Source organism: Pleurodeles waltl, chromosome 2_2 (assembly GCF_031143425.1).
Source record: "Pleurodeles waltl isolate 20211129_DDA chromosome 2_2, aPleWal1.hap1.20221129, whole genome shotgun sequence".
Classification (NCBI taxonomy): domain Eukaryota; kingdom Metazoa; phylum Chordata; class Amphibia; order Caudata; family Salamandridae; genus Pleurodeles; species Pleurodeles waltl.
The window spans coordinates 970,478,717-970,497,401 of record NC_090439.1 but is presented as its reverse complement, the minus strand read 5'-3'; positions in this window follow the sequence as shown (position 1 = coordinate 970,497,401).

Here is an 18,685-nt window from a genome sequence, read left to right as displayed (position 1 = left end):
TCACGTATGCCTGTGTATTGTGATTGGTGCATCTGTTCCTTTTGTTGTTCTCCCATTGGCTTTTCTATTTTTTAAGCCCCATGGGAGTTGTAGTTTCTTGAATGCTGCTATTTAAAATAAAGCAAGTTAGAGAAGCATAATAGGAGCCTCCGTTCTTGACATAAAATTCATGAACTGCACAGAAACAAAAGGATCTCTGTGATTTACGCAGTATCCCACTGATCTATTTATATGAAATTCTGTTTCGCATAATAGACGTTCTTTGTAGCAGGCATGTTAACCCTCTGTGCTACCATAGATGAGTGAAAACTGCCAGTAGACAAAACTCCGATCTTCCAGCTGGTACATTAATCAACAAAGTTATTTTGTCACTTTTATTGCTGACTGAAAACTGTTCGATATACAAGGACCTCTGCAGAGCTTTTAACCCCTCCCGAACTGTTCAGAAATTAAAATACTGTTTCACTCGATATAATGCTCACCCGAGCAAAAACATCGAGAAGGCTGTAACATTAACTTGGAGCAGTACTTTGCTCCAAGCTAATGTTACAGCCTTCTCGGTGTTATTGTTTCCCATTCACTACTGTTAGTGTACTAACCTTTCCTGTTTTCGATCTCTTATGCTCCTAGGATTTCTTCTTTGGAGATAAAGACGTGCTCGACAATAAGGGGACTTTAATGGAGGAGCGTCAACTGATAATCTAAATAGTTACGTTCACGGAGACCTGCAGAGATCGTGGAGCTTTCAAATACATCTGCTTACATTGCTTTGAATGTGATACATAAAGGTGTCACCCAAAGGTGAGATGCTTCTGGAACGGTCTCAGACAGTAAGACACAGCAGAAAGACTCTACGGGGATAGTCATATGATACTGGGCATGATTTAAGGGTATTGGTTGTTTGTAATACACTACACAAGGAGTAAATGACAAAGTGCATAGTTCTTTGGCTGCAGGTGGCTCAGGACGTGACAATGCCCCCTCCCCAAAGGTCATACTACTTGCTGAGGTTTGGCTGGGTTCTTAGCAGGTTAAGCACAAAATGAATGACCACATACAAATTTGGCCTCTGACCGTACCATCAGCAAATCAGAGCCCCCAAACTCGCCGCACTCACCATCCACATCAGAAGCAGCACCAACAGTGGCAGGGAAATCTTTGCCATAGTGAAAGACTTCACCTCTCATGCAGCAAGCTCCTCCAGAGCAGCCTCCTCTCAGGTCATCTGCACCCAGCTGTCTCTATTTTTCACCAACAAGATCACGAGCATCAACAAGAACTTTGAGCCCCAATTGGACCCTACCATCGTTGCAGCCCTCCTGCTCATCTCTACAAACACCCACACCTGTGAAACCACGTTGACCATGTAGTACATACGCTCCAGAGAACGCTCGGACCCTTGCCCTCACCAGTCTTCATTAAAGGACTGGACCCAGTCACCACAGCCCTCATCCCGATCTTGAACAAATCAATCATCACAGCCATGTACCCAAATGTTGGGTAACATGCCACTGTACTTAACCTCCTCAAGAAACCTTCCCTGAGAAGACCTGACTACCGGCCTGTCTCCCTTGTACCATTCCTTGCAAAAGTCATGGAAAAGATGATAAAGAAATTCCTAGCCACCCACTTCACTTGCAACCACCTCCTCAACACCTATCAATCAGGATTCCGGACTATGCCCAGGCCTAACCACAGTACAGAGACCGCCCTCATGTCTGCCACGGGCGAAACCCGAATGTTCATGGGCAGAGGTGACACCTAGTCCCTCATCCTATTGGATCTTTTGGCAGCCTTCAACACTGTCTCCCAGCCAGTTAAAGATTTTTCAGATGCACAAATTTTGGGTGACAAATAATTTGTGCAAATTATTCATTTTGATGATGTATATGGTCCTAACTGATAAAATAATGATTGTACATTTGAAACAAGATGATTGTATTATTTATAAGTGTGAAAAATAACGTAGTGAAGTTGTGTCATATTCACAATGTGAAATACATTTAATTGAATTGGATGTAGTTTCTGGAGTTCTACTCATCTCGCTCCTGCTCATTCCCCCTCCAATCAGCAGCCAGCTTCAAGCCTTCTCTCACCACAGTTTCTGCGGAACATGGCAAAAACTTCAACAAATTGAAGTAATAGAGAGAATAGAATTTGTCTATTATGAATAAAAGTTTCCAATTTGTAGATAAAGTATCATTTTACAGGATTTCCGCTGGAGGTTCTGATGGGAGCGTGCAAAAGAACTTAACTGTACGGCTATTGTTTAATAGATGTTTCATATTTGATTTAAAGTTTCTGGAGTGTAGTTGCCGAAGAGGAAAGCAGAAGATTTATCCTACCTTAAGAAATGCGTTAGTGTTATGAACCTTTTAATTTTATGGAATTGTTTGTGATTTACCAATGCGCAACCCCAGGTTTTGAAAGATCGGGCTAACTTCTCATTTTCATCTCAAGACACTGTCCGAGTTTTCTGAGACTTTTCTTTTTCATCAAGTCTTGTCAGTACTCTTCATGCATGTGACAATTAAAATGTAGACGTTTTTTAAAATTAATTAACTAGGGTTTCCTTATGATTTGCATTTCTCTATTATTGAGTCTTCATGACTAGACCTCTACAACTATTTTGTATTGTTCTATTAAAAATTCAGTGGTAAACCTTTAAAACTTAATTTTGATCTAGAACTCAGTTCTTGACTGGTCCCAATTTCTAAAATAATTTTACTCTGCTAAATGTGTCTGACTGAAGGGGAGGATTGCCTCTTACTACAAAATCAATGAAAAGGATTGTAAATCGGAACCGTCTAAAGCTAATTTAGGGGTTTTATGATGCTGAGGTTTGAAAAATGATTGAGGTTTGGCTCCCCCAACCCAATGCTATTCCAGTGACTGAATCTGAAGTAAGGAACTTCTCTGGATTTGCTGATTCCAGAAGGGCCTTACCCCATCAGTCAGCCTGGTCCGCTTCCCCTCTAAGGCCGTCATCCTCATTCGCGGAGTTCCACAGAATCCTCACTCAACCCTATTCTGTTCAATGCCTACATGACTGCACGCACCAGCATCAACCACAACCAATAATTAAACATAATTTCCTATGGTAATAACATCCATCTCATACTCTCCCTCTCCAACAAGATGCCAAACACCTGGACCAACTTGTCTGCTTGCATGACAACATCATCAGATGGAAGAAAACCTATTGCCTCGAGTTTAACAGAGACAAGACAGAAGTAGTAATGTTTTGCAAATACATCTCACTCTGGAACTCAACCTGGTGGGCCTGTGGAATTTAGACTCACATCCCTCCCAGCAACCCACACAAAGAACCTCAGACTAACAAGTGACAACCAACTCACCATGACTGACCAAGTGAATGTAGTCTCCATCTCCTGCTTCCACACAATTAAGATGCTTAGGAAGATTTTAAAATGACCACCCACCAACACGCAAAGAATTGTCATCCAAGCTCTCATCACAAGCAAGCTGGACAACAGTAACACACTCTATACTGGAATTAATGCTCACCTAACCAGATTATTCACAACTCTGTTGGCAGGCTCACTATTTACCTCCCACCCCACGTCTCATAGAGTTCTACTGGCTCACAATCCACAAAATCTCTTCAAACTCTTCATGCAAACATGCAAAGCCTTTCACAACATGGATCCCACATATCTCAACAATCCTTTAAACATCCACAAACCTACCAGCTGCACTTCTACTTGTCCACCCTCCCCCTCACCTGGCATATGCAGAACTACATCAGGCGGTCATGCCTTTTCCTCCCTCACTCCTAAAGCTTGGAACAACCTGCCTCTGCACATCAGAGACTCCTCCATAGTTCCTGAATTCAGCCAGAAACTGAAGGCATGGCTCTTCATCTACCACTGATCTGGCTCAGCCCAGAGATTCCTGATTTCCTGTCAGTGAACCATGCCAGATGAGTTGTGCTCTATACAAATACACATGACAGAACATAAAATAAATATAATCTACTTTACCAAGTGGTTCACAAGACAGATCTATCTATTAGGTAAAACAATCTACTACCAATTTTCTTGACGTTTACAATGAACTTGACGTCATAGTCTAGACGATTTGCTATCAAAATAGTAGAAGGTGGGTGTTCAGGTCAGCTATGGCTATCATACGTTTTCAGGAGTGACACATAAAATATGGGTGAATATGAAATCTTCAGGTCAATTCAGTCAGGCAGTAACTGGATTTACATTTGCTTGATGATGTAAGGTCTCATATGCCTTGGTTGAAATTTACATGCTTCTTCTAGTTTAAAATGTTTGTAGATAGCCAAACTTGAACACCTGGCTTACATTCTGTTTCTTTCCTCCGATGTTTGTCATCTAATTATTTTGTGATTATCCCTGTTTCTGTGTAGCTCATGGCTGTGCAGATTTTCATGATGTTCTTTCACTTCTTATCTTTCTTTCATTCTAAAAAAAATGTAACAAGTCAGTGGTAGCCTTGCTTTTTGCAAAAGTAGCCTGAATCAATTAAAGCAATTACCCATCTTAAGATATTGTCTTGGGAAAGTCTTTTTCAACTTTGTTTTCTTCAGGATCTCCAGTTCAGGACAAGGCATCTGATTGTTCATTCTTAGTTTCTGGTTAGTAACTGATAATGACAACAAATGTACTGAAGTATAACACCCATCCCATGTGCCTCTGAGTTAGAGCCTCAACTGTAAGTTCCTATGCTCTAAATAAATGGTGACAATATATCTTGTCCACAATAAATAATGTCTATATTCCTGAAATGCCAGTTTGGTTGCCAGCATTTATCTTTCGGCAATGGAATAATACTGCTAGAATGGTAGTAATTTCTTAGAAAACAATGCTATCTGATGCACATGTCCATTACAGGTTTTCCTTGGTGTGGTATCATTGCTCCAGCTGTATTTTGAAAAACATCAGCTTCAACAAAATATGGTAATGCAGGGTGTGGGTGTGACAACATTGGTGCAGAAGGGCATTTTTTCTTGAGAGCAGCTAAAGCATCTTCAGCATCTTAGGTCTGCACCAAGGAAATCCTATTTGAAGTAGACATGTCATAGGCATGTCTGAAAAATGTGAAATGAAACACGTACAACAATTTGCGAAAACTAGGAAGCATTGAATATCTTTGACACAGGACAGAGTGGGTCAATTTTGTATTGCTGCAACTTTTTTCTCATCCATGCGAATGCCACTGGGAGAAATAAAGAACTCCCGAAATTCTACTGAAGTGGTGTGAAATAATCACTTCTCCAGCTTTTCATACATTTTGATGTTACAAAGACTTTTTAGGACTACCGATACATGGACAATTTGTTCTTGTTCATTTTTAGAGTGCATGAGAAAACCATTGTTATAAACTATCATGGAAATATTGAGACACTCTCTATAAAACTAATTTATAAAAAGAACATGGTATGGTGCTGGGGCATTGCAGAGTTAGAAAGGCTTAATGTAGTAATCGTAGAGATCATAGTCCATGTGTATTGCAGTCTTCCACTCATGTCCCTCTCCTACTCTCAATCAATTAAGATTTATAAAGCACAGCTAATCACCTGCTGGGGTATCCAGGTGCTTGCAGGTTCCGGGGCTTGTTCAAACAGCCAGGCCTTGAGCGCCATTCGGAATTACGGAAGTGAGGGGATGGTCCTGAGGTGCATGGGGAGGCCATTCAAGGTTTTTTCTACGATGTGAGAGAAGGAGCATTCTACACTTCTGCTTTGGTAGATACGAAGAATATGGGCAAGTGAAAGGGAGGCAGAGCGTAGTCTTCTTGATGGTTGGTGAAAGTTCAGGCAGTGGTTAATGTATGCAGGTCCTTGGTTGTGTAGAGCCTTGTGTGCGTGGGTCAGCAGTTTGAATTGACATCTCTTCCGTATGGGGAGCTGGTGGAGTTACTGAGGTGGGGTGTGATGTGGGTTTGTCGGGAAGGTCAAGAATGAGTCTGGCTGCAGCGTTCTGTATGGTCTGAAGTCTCAGAAGGAGGTGTGCATCACTTCCTACGTAGAAAGTGTTGCATAGTCCAGTCGGCTGGTGATGAGGGCCTGTGTCACGGTGTGTCTCGTGTAGGGGTCGCCACATGACGGTCTTACGTAGCATGCGCAAAGTGAGGAACCAGGCAGAGGAGACGGCATTGATCCATGATTTCATGGTGAGCTTGTTGTCAATGATGAGTATGAGGTTTCTGCCGTGGTTGGAAGGAGTGGGTGCAGGTCCTAGGTCTGATGCCCACCAGGAGTCATTCCATGTGTTGCTGCTGTTGCCAAAGATCAGTATTTCTGTCTTGTCTGTGTTCAGATGCAGGCAGTTGTTCTTCATCTAGTCAGTGATCCTTGTCATGCATCTGTGGAAGTTGGCCTTGGTGATGGAGGGGTCGTGGGTGAGTGAGAGAATGAGTTTGGTGTTGTCTGTGTAGGAAATTGTGTTGAGAATGTGGGATCTGATGATGTTGGCCAGTGGGGTCATATATGCTTTGAAGTGCTTGGGGCTGAGCCTTGGGGGGTACCACAGGTGATCTCCTTGAGTTCAGAGGTGAAAGGTAGGAGGAGGATTGTACCAGGTTGGCCGTTCAAATACACCAGACTGAACATTTTGAGTGATAGATAAATTGTTTTATTGCTCTTTATACAAGGTCAACAGGGTTGTGGGAGGTTGGCTTGTAGGTAAGGGTTGGTGAGTCTCTTCGGTCTTCTGTCCACTAATCCTGTCTTCTTTTTTTCTTCCTCTTCCAGAGGCCTTGCGGGAAGCGTGTGGGGACAGAAGAAGAAATAGGTGTTGTAAGTGTTTGATTTATCCCTCTTTAATTTATTTTCCTCTCTACTACTCCTCTCCACTCTTCGTCTTAATACGCGGTTTTCTCTGTTTTGAGCCTCTTCCACTCTCTTTACTTTTGGCCTTTTGGTTATGCATGTGATCACTCAGTGTTCCCTTTCTTATCCCTCGTTCCTGGTGCTGGCGGGTTTTCTTTCTTTGCTTTTCTATTTTCCCAGTCGTATTCGTCTTATTTCTTCTCCTTTTCTTGGTCTGCTCTACACTTGGTATCTATGTCTTGCTACTGCACTTTTCTTCCTGCCTCATAGGTCTATGCTCATTCGTCTTCTCCCCGGGGCCAGCGATCCTCGTCACGATGTCGGGTCCACAAGAGTCCTGACTCCGGCTCCACTCCAGGCTGTCGAAGACGAGTCCTGGCGTCTTCCGGATCTTCCTCGTCCCTTGGCATTCGCTGTTCTCCTTTCAATGTACTCGCCGGCTCCTTCGTGCTCCACCACTGAATCCCTCCTCCTTTCTCTTGATTGGGTGGATCCACTCCTTTTACGGCCTCAGATTTGCGTGGGTCTCGCAGGTAACCAATGGAGAGAGTAGCTCCCCCGGGTGCTTCCGTGTTACCCGGGGCAGAGACAGCACAAGTCCTCATGATTTGCGGGTCGGCCCGGTCCGACCCGTCACAAAGATCCTATGGGTTTTTCCGGTGAGGAAGAAAGTGATCCATCTGAGCGTGTCCCCTTGGATGCCAATTTGGTGGAGTCTTTTGATCAGCATATAGTGGAATACGGTGTTGAAGACTGCAGAGAGTTCAAGGAGGATCAACGCTACTGTTTCTCCTTGGTCGAGGAGGATTTGGATGTCGTTGGTGGCTGTGATCAGGGCAGTTTTGGTGCTCTGATTGCTGCGAAAGCCGAATTGGAAGGAGTCAAGTAGCTGGTTCTGCTCCAGGTAAGTCATAAGTTGCTTGTTGACGATCTTTTCCAGTACCATCGCTGGAAATGGGAGCAGGGAGATTAGCCGGTAGTTATTGGGTTTGTTGGGGTCAGGGAGGGGTTTTTTGAGAAGTGGTATGACTTTGTCGTGTTTCCAAGCATCAGGAAATGTTGCGGTGGTGATAGAGGTGTTGAGCAGGGTGGTGAATTCCTGGCCAGTCCTTTGGTTACCAAGGTTGAAGATGTGGTGCGGGCATGGGTCTGTGGGAGCTACTGAGTGGATGCCTTTCATAGTGGAGGTGATGTCCTGGGTGGAGAGGATGTTCCAGGTAGTCAGTGTGTGGTTTGTGTTGGTAACAGTGGCATATCTGTTGAGGAAGTCTGCAGGTGTAGGTTGGAGTTCACAGTTTCTGTATATAGTTGCAATTTTGTCATGGATGAAGTGGGCGAGGTTGTCGCACAGCTCCTGTGAGGGTGTGATGATGTTTCCGCTGGCAGCCAGGTTGGAGAATTCCTTAGCAATGTTAAAAAGTTCCTTGGAATTGTTGGCGCTGATTTCGATGCATATGACAAGGGTTGTCTTCTTTGGTGCCCTCAGCAGGCAGTGAGAGAGGTTGAGGAGGTCTTGAAGGCTGCTCTGTCAGAGGTGTCCTTGCTGGTGCACCATTTCCTCTCCAGCTGTTTGCTGTCTCGTTTCGATGTTCTGAGTTCTTGGGTGTACCAGCTGGCCTTTTTGGGGGATTTTCTCTGGATGTTGCTCTTGATGGGGACAATGCTGTTGGCACGATTTGTGATCCGAACATTGAGGTTTTTCACTCCCTGTTTGAAGGTGGTGGCAGTAGCAGGGGTTGGAGTTGTTGAGGGTGTCTGCCCAGCTGGTCTCTGAGATCCTGTTCCACCTCTGGTGGGGGGGGGTAGTCATCCTGGGGGTGGAGGTGCAGGAACTGGAGATGCTGAAGTGGACGATGTTCTGTGACATGGCTGTATTTGACGCAGTTGCTGGAGGTGAAAATGGGGTCCAGGGTGTGTCCTGCGGTGTGTAGGGTTGTGGATGATCTGAGTCAATCTGAGGCTGCTCATACTGTCGAGGATGTGTGCAGTGTTGTCGTTGGGGTAGTCGATGTGGAAATTTAGGCCACCAAGGAAGATGTAGTGCTCAGAGGCTAAGGCTAGGGGCGCAATGAAGTTTGCAATGGTGTTGCAAAATCTTGAGCCCTGTCCTGAGGGTTGGTATGCAAGGGTGCCTCTGACGGTTGTTTTGTAATCCGTGCGGAGCTTGAAGTTGAGATGTTCCATAGGGGTGGTGGTGTTGTCAGTGGTGGTGGTGGTGGTGTACTGTACTGTATGGTCTTTTTGTGAATGATGGTTGTTCCTCCTCCTGGCTTGTTGGTGCAGTCCTAGTGAGTGACTTTATATCCGTCAGGAATTGCTGGGGCAATGCCTAGGGCGGATGTTGGGTTGAGCCACGTCTCTAAGGTCCCATAAAGATCCAATATTGTACAAATGGTTGAATTGCAAAATTAGTCCAAAAGAAGTGGAATAAGTGCTAATGGGAAAGGATTTTTAATGGTAACATTGTTCAATGCATGGTATATAATGCAGGCTCTAAGTTCTCCACTATTTTCAGGTCAAAAAGATAGAGGTGAAGAACAGTCAGATGATGATGCTAAACTATCTACAAGCGGAAGACGGTAGGCAATCTGTGGAGAGAATCTGATTCTCCTCCCAGCAAAAATAAGTTCAGACAGCACTGCTCACCAAGAAGAGGACGAAGAGGAGGAGCAGCAGCTGATCCAGGAGGAGGAATGGGACCTGGAGGAGAGGATGGCATTGTTGTCCCCACAAATAAAACCTTAAAGAAGGTGACTTCATGGTTGGGCAGCAGTGTCCCTCATAATGCACCAAGACCTTCCAAGAACTTGTAAGCAAGACAGTGCAAGACACCATGCCTTGGCCATGAAGATGATAGAGGAAATAGGCATAAATTCCTTCTGAAGATTGTCAGTCCGCAGCCATTAACCAAGCAGTCACAGATTCTACATCTGCCTATGCAGCACTCACACACATCAGTAACATCATAGGTCTATCTGTACAATCAAATACACAAAAGATGATGGAAGGAATGCTTGCAATAGGTCTAACCACTGGCAATCCCTCAAGATAGCTTTACAACCCTTTGTTCTTTTGTTCGCCAGGTCACCTCAGATTAGGCCCAGCCAAATGCAAATCAGTCTTGTCCTGCTTCAATAGGAACAACCCAGCCCAAGCTTCCAGGCCAGGTCCTCTCGACCTATAACACAATCAACCCTAGACTGTTTTAGCATTGAACAACGTTTGTAAGTTGGGGATAGCTTGGTTCCAGTGGCACAGTGAGCACGGAACCGACATCAGGGAATTTCCTAGGCCATTTAGGGCATTACATCAAACACAAAAAAAGTGATGGGAGGGATGCGTGCAATAAGTCTAACCACTGGCAGTCACTCGGGGTAACATTCCAACCCACTGCTCTTTTGCTCATCATGCCACCTCAGACATTTGCTAATCAATCCTGGTTCTGCTTCAGTAGGAACAGTCCAGCCTGAACTGCTAGTCAGGTCCTTTCTGAACTGGAACACAATCAACTCAAGGTTGGTTTTGTCTTGATTGGGGTTCGCCAGTCAGGTGCAGTTTGGATCCAGCGGCACCATGAGCACAGGACCCATATCTGGGCACACCCTTAACTACTTAGTATGTTACATCAAGCAACGGACAGGTGTTGGGGGCAATGCTTGTAATATGTCTAACCACTGGCAATCGGCTGTGGTATCGTTCCAACCCATAATTCTTTTGTACTCCATGCCACCTCCGACTAAACACATCCAAATGCAAATCCATCTTGGTCTTACTTCATTAGGAACAGTCCAGTCCGAACTGCCAAGTCAGACCCTCTCTGAACCAGAACACAAGCAACCCAATATGTTTTTGCTGTACAATCTCCTACACACTCCTTTCATGATAGTATGTCTCTTGTCTTCTCTCAATCATCTGATGGAGACACCCCCCTCCCAGTGACATCAGCTATCCCACATTCATGTATCTCCTTCCCACAACCTCCCAGGTACTACCCTTCTCTGTGTGGGTCAACCTGCTGGCCACGTATGGTGGTGGGTTTCGCAGCCCAGGCACTGGGAGCATCAGTTTTTCCAGCAACAAAGAGACATGCAGCAGTACATTTGTGAAAATTGGAGATACATTGTGTCACATTGCAGACTCATCTATAGGACACCCTCAGATAATTGACAGGAAGAACTGTGCCTTCAATATTGTTGGAAATGTTGCCAAGACATGGCAAAGATGCACCAAGACCTTCCAAGAACTTGTAAGCAAGACAGTGCAAGACACCATGCCTTGGCCATGAAGATGATGGAGGAAATAGGCATTACATGCCCATGTCAGTCTTCACAGCCAACGCATACAGGAGATTTTACACAGACACCTGCAACATCTGCACCACCTGACCCATAAGCACTACCTGCACATCAAGCACCACCTGCATCACCTGCACAGGTGGTTCATTTGGCAGTAAGCATCAATCCAGAATCCAGTCTATACGAAGTGGGATAAAAAAAACGTCCAGAGTCCACAGCGTCCAAAAACAAGAGCACACTGTCAAAAAATAAAGTCAGATATCCAAGACGGAGAATGTGTCAAACACGGGTTCTTGGCCTGTGGGCAAATGCCACTGACCATCCTCACAGTCAGTTTTTACAATAATATTCAGATTGTCCTCTGATATAGATGTAAATTAGCTGGCCATGGCTGAACCAGACCCCCCAGAGAAAGAAAAAACATGAGTGATAGGAGGGGAAACATTGAGGAAAGATGAACTGGCAGATGGGACTGAAGGAGGTGGGGCTGGTTGGAGAGGTAGATGAGACACAATTGCTGCAGTTAAGAGGGTCATGGCACTAGTTAAATTTTGTATCTGCCCAGAAACCATCTCTATGAACATCCGGATATTTCTAATGAAGTTCTGTATGTCCTAAGATAGTGCTCCCCGTTCCTCTACTAATGGTGTCATGGCCTCCTTGAATGCAGCCACTGAGGCTGAATTGGGGAAAGAGATTGGTCAGCACAAGAAGGGTATGAGATGTCAGAGGCTGAAGTGTCCCTAACTCTAATTCTTCCAAGTGGGCACTGGGAGAAGGCACTGAAGGGGAAACAGTTGGAGACCCTGATGGAATGGGGTCCTCGGAGATTAAGGAGGGGCTGTGGAAAGCCCAAATGTTGTTGGGGCCTGCTCTAGAGACACAATTGTTTAATCTTCCTCAAGGCAGGAGAAGAAACAACAACTTCCTACCCTGGCAATTGGTGCTCATATTCTGCCCCACAAAGGGCCTCTTCAGCCTCTGCCAGGAGTCTTTGGAGGAGGATTGAGCATCTCTTGGGGGGACACTACCCCTGTTGGTCGTAGCCTCTTCCTTTTCCCTGGTTGTATCTGGTGGTTATCCCTGCCTCCTACCCAGGGATGACTTTTCTTTGCCCTGTTCCTGCTCTGTTCTTGATTGGCCAGCCCTGTCAGCCGAAAAATAATGTAAAAAGAAGACAATTTGATAAATCATTGAATCAGTAATGCATATCTACATAGTTGTAGCTGACAATGTGGAGTTTTAGCATACTTCTCACTATCCCATGCTTTCATACTAAAATGTTGTGAATTTGCAGTGATTAAAATTGCTAATTCACAAAGCGGCCGTGGTATCAGGCATTAAAGTAGGCAAAAGGGTGGGTAATAGTTGAGTTATGGGGTAACTCATTTTTATATATTGTAAATGTAGGTTCCCAACAACTTCTACACATTGCATATTTTAAAGGAGGAGTTGTCTAGATTTCTGGACATCAAATGTTCAACACGTTGTTTAGTAATTGTGTGAACTTAGAAAATAAAGCATCACAATGTATGGTGGTTAGTAGGTTAGGTAAATGTGCACAATGTCAGCATTTTTAATAATGTCAAATGTTCTAAATAGAAATAATAAAGTTATGGCTAAGCTTCCAGTGAACACATGGCAGGCCTGCACTCTGAAAAATCATTAATCCATATATATATATATATATCTATATTACGTAGTGGCGGTCGCCACCAGATAAATTATAGTCAGCATCTAGTTTCTATAGAAAAAGCTTTTTTTTACTTGCCTACATCTTTGGCGACACTTGACAAATCTTCACAAACAGTCACGTACGCTGCTGTCTGGAAAGTTTCAGAGAAGAAAAAAGGGGAGTAAAAAAAACAGGAGTGTTTCCCATGTTAATTCATATAGGGATTTTTAACTGTGAACTGCAATAGTGCCCAAACCACTGAACATCAAATTTGGTAGAAAGGTAGCTCTGGGTTCAAAAAGAGCTCTTTTTGTTATTTGATGTAAATCCATTCAGTAATTTTTGAGATATTAAAGAAAATCCAATTTTTTACATACAGGTGCAGAAAACTGATTAGCTGAAAACACTTTACCAAGGAAGTGTTGGCACCCATGTTGGGACTGAGCGTCAGCGGAGTCCCTAAAAAAAAGTTACAAAAATAAGAAAAGGGGCTAAGGTAGGGACACCCTGACCCCTTAGCTCTGGTGCTGGGGTCTCAGAGGCACCTTCCAGAGCGAAAAAGTTTTTTTTAACATTTTCGACAGATGCAGTTTTAAAAAACAACCAAACGCAGGCTTCCTCGCATGTTTCTATGAAGCCCCCTGGTGGGCCAGGTCCCGGAGGCATTGAAATTTTAATGTAGGAGGGGGTCATAGGTCCTCCCCCACAGCCCTGGGGACCGCCACCTCCCCGGGGCTTCTGTCAAAGCAAAAGCATGGCTCTGCGTTCCCCCCGCCCCCCACAGCCCCGGGGACCACCACCTCCCCAGGGCTTAGTTCACTTTCAATGTGGAGTGGCCTTGCGGCCCTCCACGTAGCCCCGGGGACTGCCACCTCCCCGGGCTTCATTGAAATTCCAGGTGGGTGGCAGCGTGCACTCCCCTCAGTCCCAGGGGCTTAATTCAAATTTAAGGTGTTTCCGGCTACCCAATTGCTTGCTAGCTGCTGCTGCTTCAGCTTCAGCACAGTAAACACTTAGGGCCTCATTATGAGTGTGGGGGTCCAAGAACCGCCATACTTGTGGTGACTGTTGGACGGCCGCACTCTAGGCGGTCAGATTGTCACATTACAACCCTGTTGGGCGGACCTGCCAGGGGACCACTGTCCCTGCCAGGAACATCATTCCTGACTGGCTGGTAGAGGTCTGAGTTGTACTCAGCCATGATGGTGCTGTGCTGATTACAACTCAGCTTTCTGCCAGCCTTTCCAAGCTTGCAGAAAGCCAGTGCCGGGGACCACAGGGGGCCCTGCACTGCCCATGCCCACGGCATGGGCAGTGCAAGGGCCACCCTTCCCAGCTCCATCGGAATGCACACTGTCTGCTTTGCATCTAAGAGATTCCACTGTGCCATTTTTGCGGTTCCCCCTAATGGGGGAACGCTCCTCTTGCATACATTATGTCTGGCGCAGGCATAATGTGGTGCAAGGGGTTACAAAGTGGCGCAATCATGCATTGCGCCACTTTGTAAATATGGCATGGTGAGTTTGGCTTTGTTGAGCCACATTAGCGACATAAAAAATTACACTAATGTGATGCAAGGAAGCACTAGGCCCTTTTAAATCTGGGCCCGAGTTTTTTGTTATGTTAGGTATTTGCATTGGTACAATGGTGTAGCACTCCAGCCACTGGTGTCTGTCCAAATCAATTATAGATCCAAGCTCCCTTAAGGATTTTCGATATGCACCAGGCACTCACAAATGTCCATTACATAGCTTCAAAAATAATTCAGAGATATTTTTCTAAATTCATTTTCATCACTTAGTTTATTCCTTTGTTTGATTTATCAAAATTTCAGATGAATATTACTTTTAATTGTTCCCTCCATAATTCAAGCAAAATTCATTTTCAAGCTGTTGCAATTCAACTTGTATGATCTGTAGCGAATTTTCAAAATATTTTGCCATAAACCTTTTCAGGAGTGTAGTACCAGGTGCGTATAAACATACCCATATATCACTATTGACTTCCTTGGTGAATAAAAATGATACATAATACTATGTAACTCCATGTATAACATTTTCAATTAAACAGCAAAGTCTGTCTTTTAATCACAGGTATACCGTATAGCATCCATGAGTTGATTATATTCAGTTTTACATTTGTACTTGTACTCGTACTCAAACTAGTAGTCTGAAGGTAGTGGTAAATAGATAATTCCATACTTCATTCTGTTCCCATTTCAATTGGAGTGTTATTATGTGATCTATATTTTCCTGAATGATCATTTGCAAATGGCTGTATTTATTTCATCGATAAACACTCGAAGGTGAGTAGCAGCTAGATAAAATTTAACCTTATCACTTTGAAAGAAATATTTGGGATAGCAATGGGTATTACAAAGTATGATGAAACTATTTATTTTCAAATAAATGTATGTCAATATATTTACATTTGTTGTCTGATATCAGACTTAGGGCCTCATTGTGTCTTTGGCAGTCGGACCGCCAGATTACCATGTTGCCGGTCCTGAAAAGACCACCGCGCCGGAGGTATTGCAGACCGCCCTATTACAAGCTCTATAAGCAGGACTGCCGAATGCCAAGCAAAAATGGCAGACTGCCAGCGGTGCGGCGGCCTAGAAATAGGTGGTCCAACCTCTAGTGCTGTCAGCACTGTGGCCACCCACCAAGTTCATTACAATCACACAGTCGCTGTGGCAGTCCCCTTGTGGCGGTCAGCCAATGGTAGTCCGGCGGTCAGCAAAGTAACAGACAACTGCACATTGGATGGGTATAAAAACAACACAGCTGACACACATTGGCACAGTGGACACACCTGTAAAGGACACACCCCTTCACAGACCACAATACTTTGCATTTCCACTGCAAAACACAGAAGCCCAAGCAAATTATTTCTGTAGACTTCATAGGTTAGGCACCCCTTTTTTTTTCATCATCCCATAGAACACCCTGCGCACACTTTTGTCAAGTTACACCCTATTGCACTTCCCCTGTTAAGTAAGTCTCTGTCAGCCATAGTTTTGTTCCACCATGTCACGTTAAAAAAATCCCTGTTTTTCAGAAGATGAGTTAAGAGTCATGGTGGATGAAATCATAAGAGTAGAGCCACAATTATTTGGAGCACAAGCCCAGCATACTTCTCTCAGCAGGAAAATTGAAATGTGGGACAGGATCGTCGACAGACTGAATGCTGTAGGCACCACCCTGCGCACGAAGGAGGACATTAGGAAGAGGTGGAATGACCTAAGAGGCAGGGTCCATTTCTTGGTCTCCAGGCACCAGCTGCAGGCCAAGAGGACTGGCGGTGGCCCTCCCAGTGCCCCATAATACTCTTTCCCTGGGAGGAGAAGGTCCTGGCCATCCTGCATCCTGAGGTCTTGACAGGAACAGTCTTGACAGGAATACCTAGTGGATTGGAGTCTGGTAAGTCACAACACAAAAAATGCCACAAAAATGCAATGTCATGTATGCTGACAGCTAACCTTTTGCCACTGTCTTGTTCATGTACCTCACCCTCGTAGCACAGCTACCAATGATCATCACGTGCCATAGGCCCAAATGTTGTACGTAAGTCATACAATGTACAAAAATAATCCCTGGACTCATGGTATGCCTCAACATGTAAAAATGTATGCCCAAACCTAAATGCAGTCTGCATACAGATATATAATACCCAAGATTTGTATAATGTGTGTAGTAGAGAGAGTTACCTGACTGCAACTCCCAGCAGGCCCTGTTTCTGTTACTCCAAACACCAGCCCAGTCTGCACTTGTCCAAATACTCCTCTTTGTCGTCTCTCAAATGAAGTTTATTCACCTGGGGGGAATAACATTTGTCTAGTGTGTGTAGTAGAGAGAGTGACCTGACTGCAACTCTCAACAGGCCCTGTTTCTGTTACTCCAAACACCAGATTAGTGTTCACTTGTACAAAGACCCCGGTTTGTCATCTCCCAAATGAAGTGAACTCACCTGGGGGGATAACATTTGTCTAATGTGTGTAGTAGAGCAAGTTACGTGATTGCAACTCCCAGCAGGTCCTGTTTCCGTAACTCTAACCACAAGCCCAGTGTTCACTTGCTCAAATACTCCTGTTTGGTAAATCTCAAATGAAGTTTACTCACCTGGGAGGATACCATTTGTCAAATGTTGGGAAGTAGAGGGAGTGACATGATTGCAAAGCTCAATAGGCACTGTTTCTCTAACTTCAAACACCATCCCTGTGGTCACTTGCCAATATACTCCTGTTTGTTACCACTCAAATGAAGTGTACTCACCTGGGTGGATAACCCTTGTATAGTGTGTGTAGTAGAGAGAGTGACTTGACTGCAGCTCCCAGCAGGCCTTGTGTCTGTAACTCCAAACATCAGTACAGTGGTCACTTGTCCAAAGATTCCTGTTTGTCAACTCCTAAATGAAGTATACTCACATGGGAGTGGTCAAGCACAGATCATGCACAAACCAGAGATCTGTTTGTTGACATAGCTCCAGCTAGACTTGCTACCCCAAGATGAAATTATTGAGGACAAGAATGACACCTTACCCAGTGTGTACAACAAGTATTCCTAAGGCCTCCAGATGCATCACCAGATTGGTACAAGCAGCAGACACATTGACACAGCACTGTGCACATGATGACTCCAGTCACTTATACAACAAAGTCCTGGGTCTGCCTGCTTCACAAACAACTAGGCCTCCAAATGGCAAAACCATATCTAGCCTAGCCACTGTTTTGCCTGCACTGGTGGCAGGATGCCATTTTCAGGCCATCCTCCCAAGTGCAACTGATCTGCACATCTCAACAGCTGCTTGAGTCCAATTGGGTTGACATGCCTCACACGTCATGTCAAACCACCCAATACCATAGTTACTTGCCACAATTGGATTAACTACAACTTAACTTTGTACAAGATTTCTGCTTACTGTAACTCTAAACCGTTGGAGGAAGATTTCTCAATACAACTAGTAACACTGTATGTTTTACATCAACAGGTCGAGCTCCCGCTGGGCACACATAGGCCTAGGAACAGACTACCACTCCCCCCCATGGATGAAGCCTTCAGTGAAGATGACACTCTTGGACTTGTGGACGTGGAGGACGGTTTTGGCTTACCTGGGCAGCCTGGTAAGGCGGCAACAGTGAATCTCACTGTGCCCACAACGTCACCTCCCAGCCCTGTTTAATAAACATCACAGGCAACCATTCGCCTCCCAACCTGTGTTCCTAGCCCAGTGCCTACCATCTCGTGCCCCCCAGTCCTGGATCCTAAGTTGCAGCGCAACACTTCAGACAATGAGGGTCCAGGACCAAGTTGGAGAGGGCACCCTGTGGCAAAGACACAGGCCAGTGGGGGAAGGGTGCATGGGAGGGATGCTGTGGGCCAGCAGGGTGAGGCCACTGGGGCTGCTCTTGGCCAGGACACCATCAGCCACATCTTGGGGGTCTATCAGGAGGCCTGAGGCGTGATGGGCCAGCTGTTGGAGGAACTCCAGAAAATCAAGCAGCTACAGAGGGACTCACATAGGGACATGCAGAAACAGATGGAGGCCCACAATAACAACATGGCCTGCCTAACAAGGGTGCTGAGGGACATGCACACCACACTGAGCAGGGCTTTTCAAAAACAGTTTACCTCTTCCTATGGCTCATCAACAGCAGCCCATCAATATCAGTGCCAGCCACTGGAAGGGAGGCCCTGCACGAGGAACAACAAGCCCCAGACATCCCTGCCTCTATAGCAGCAGATCCCCCCCATGCAAGCGGGGACATCCAGCAAAGAATCCAGGCGGTGTGAATGGCAAGACACCCACCACTGCCAGTAATAACCCTCTTCCTTAAAGATCTCCTTTTGTGTGTCACTCATTCATTCTGGACTGATCCTGAACCACCTACAA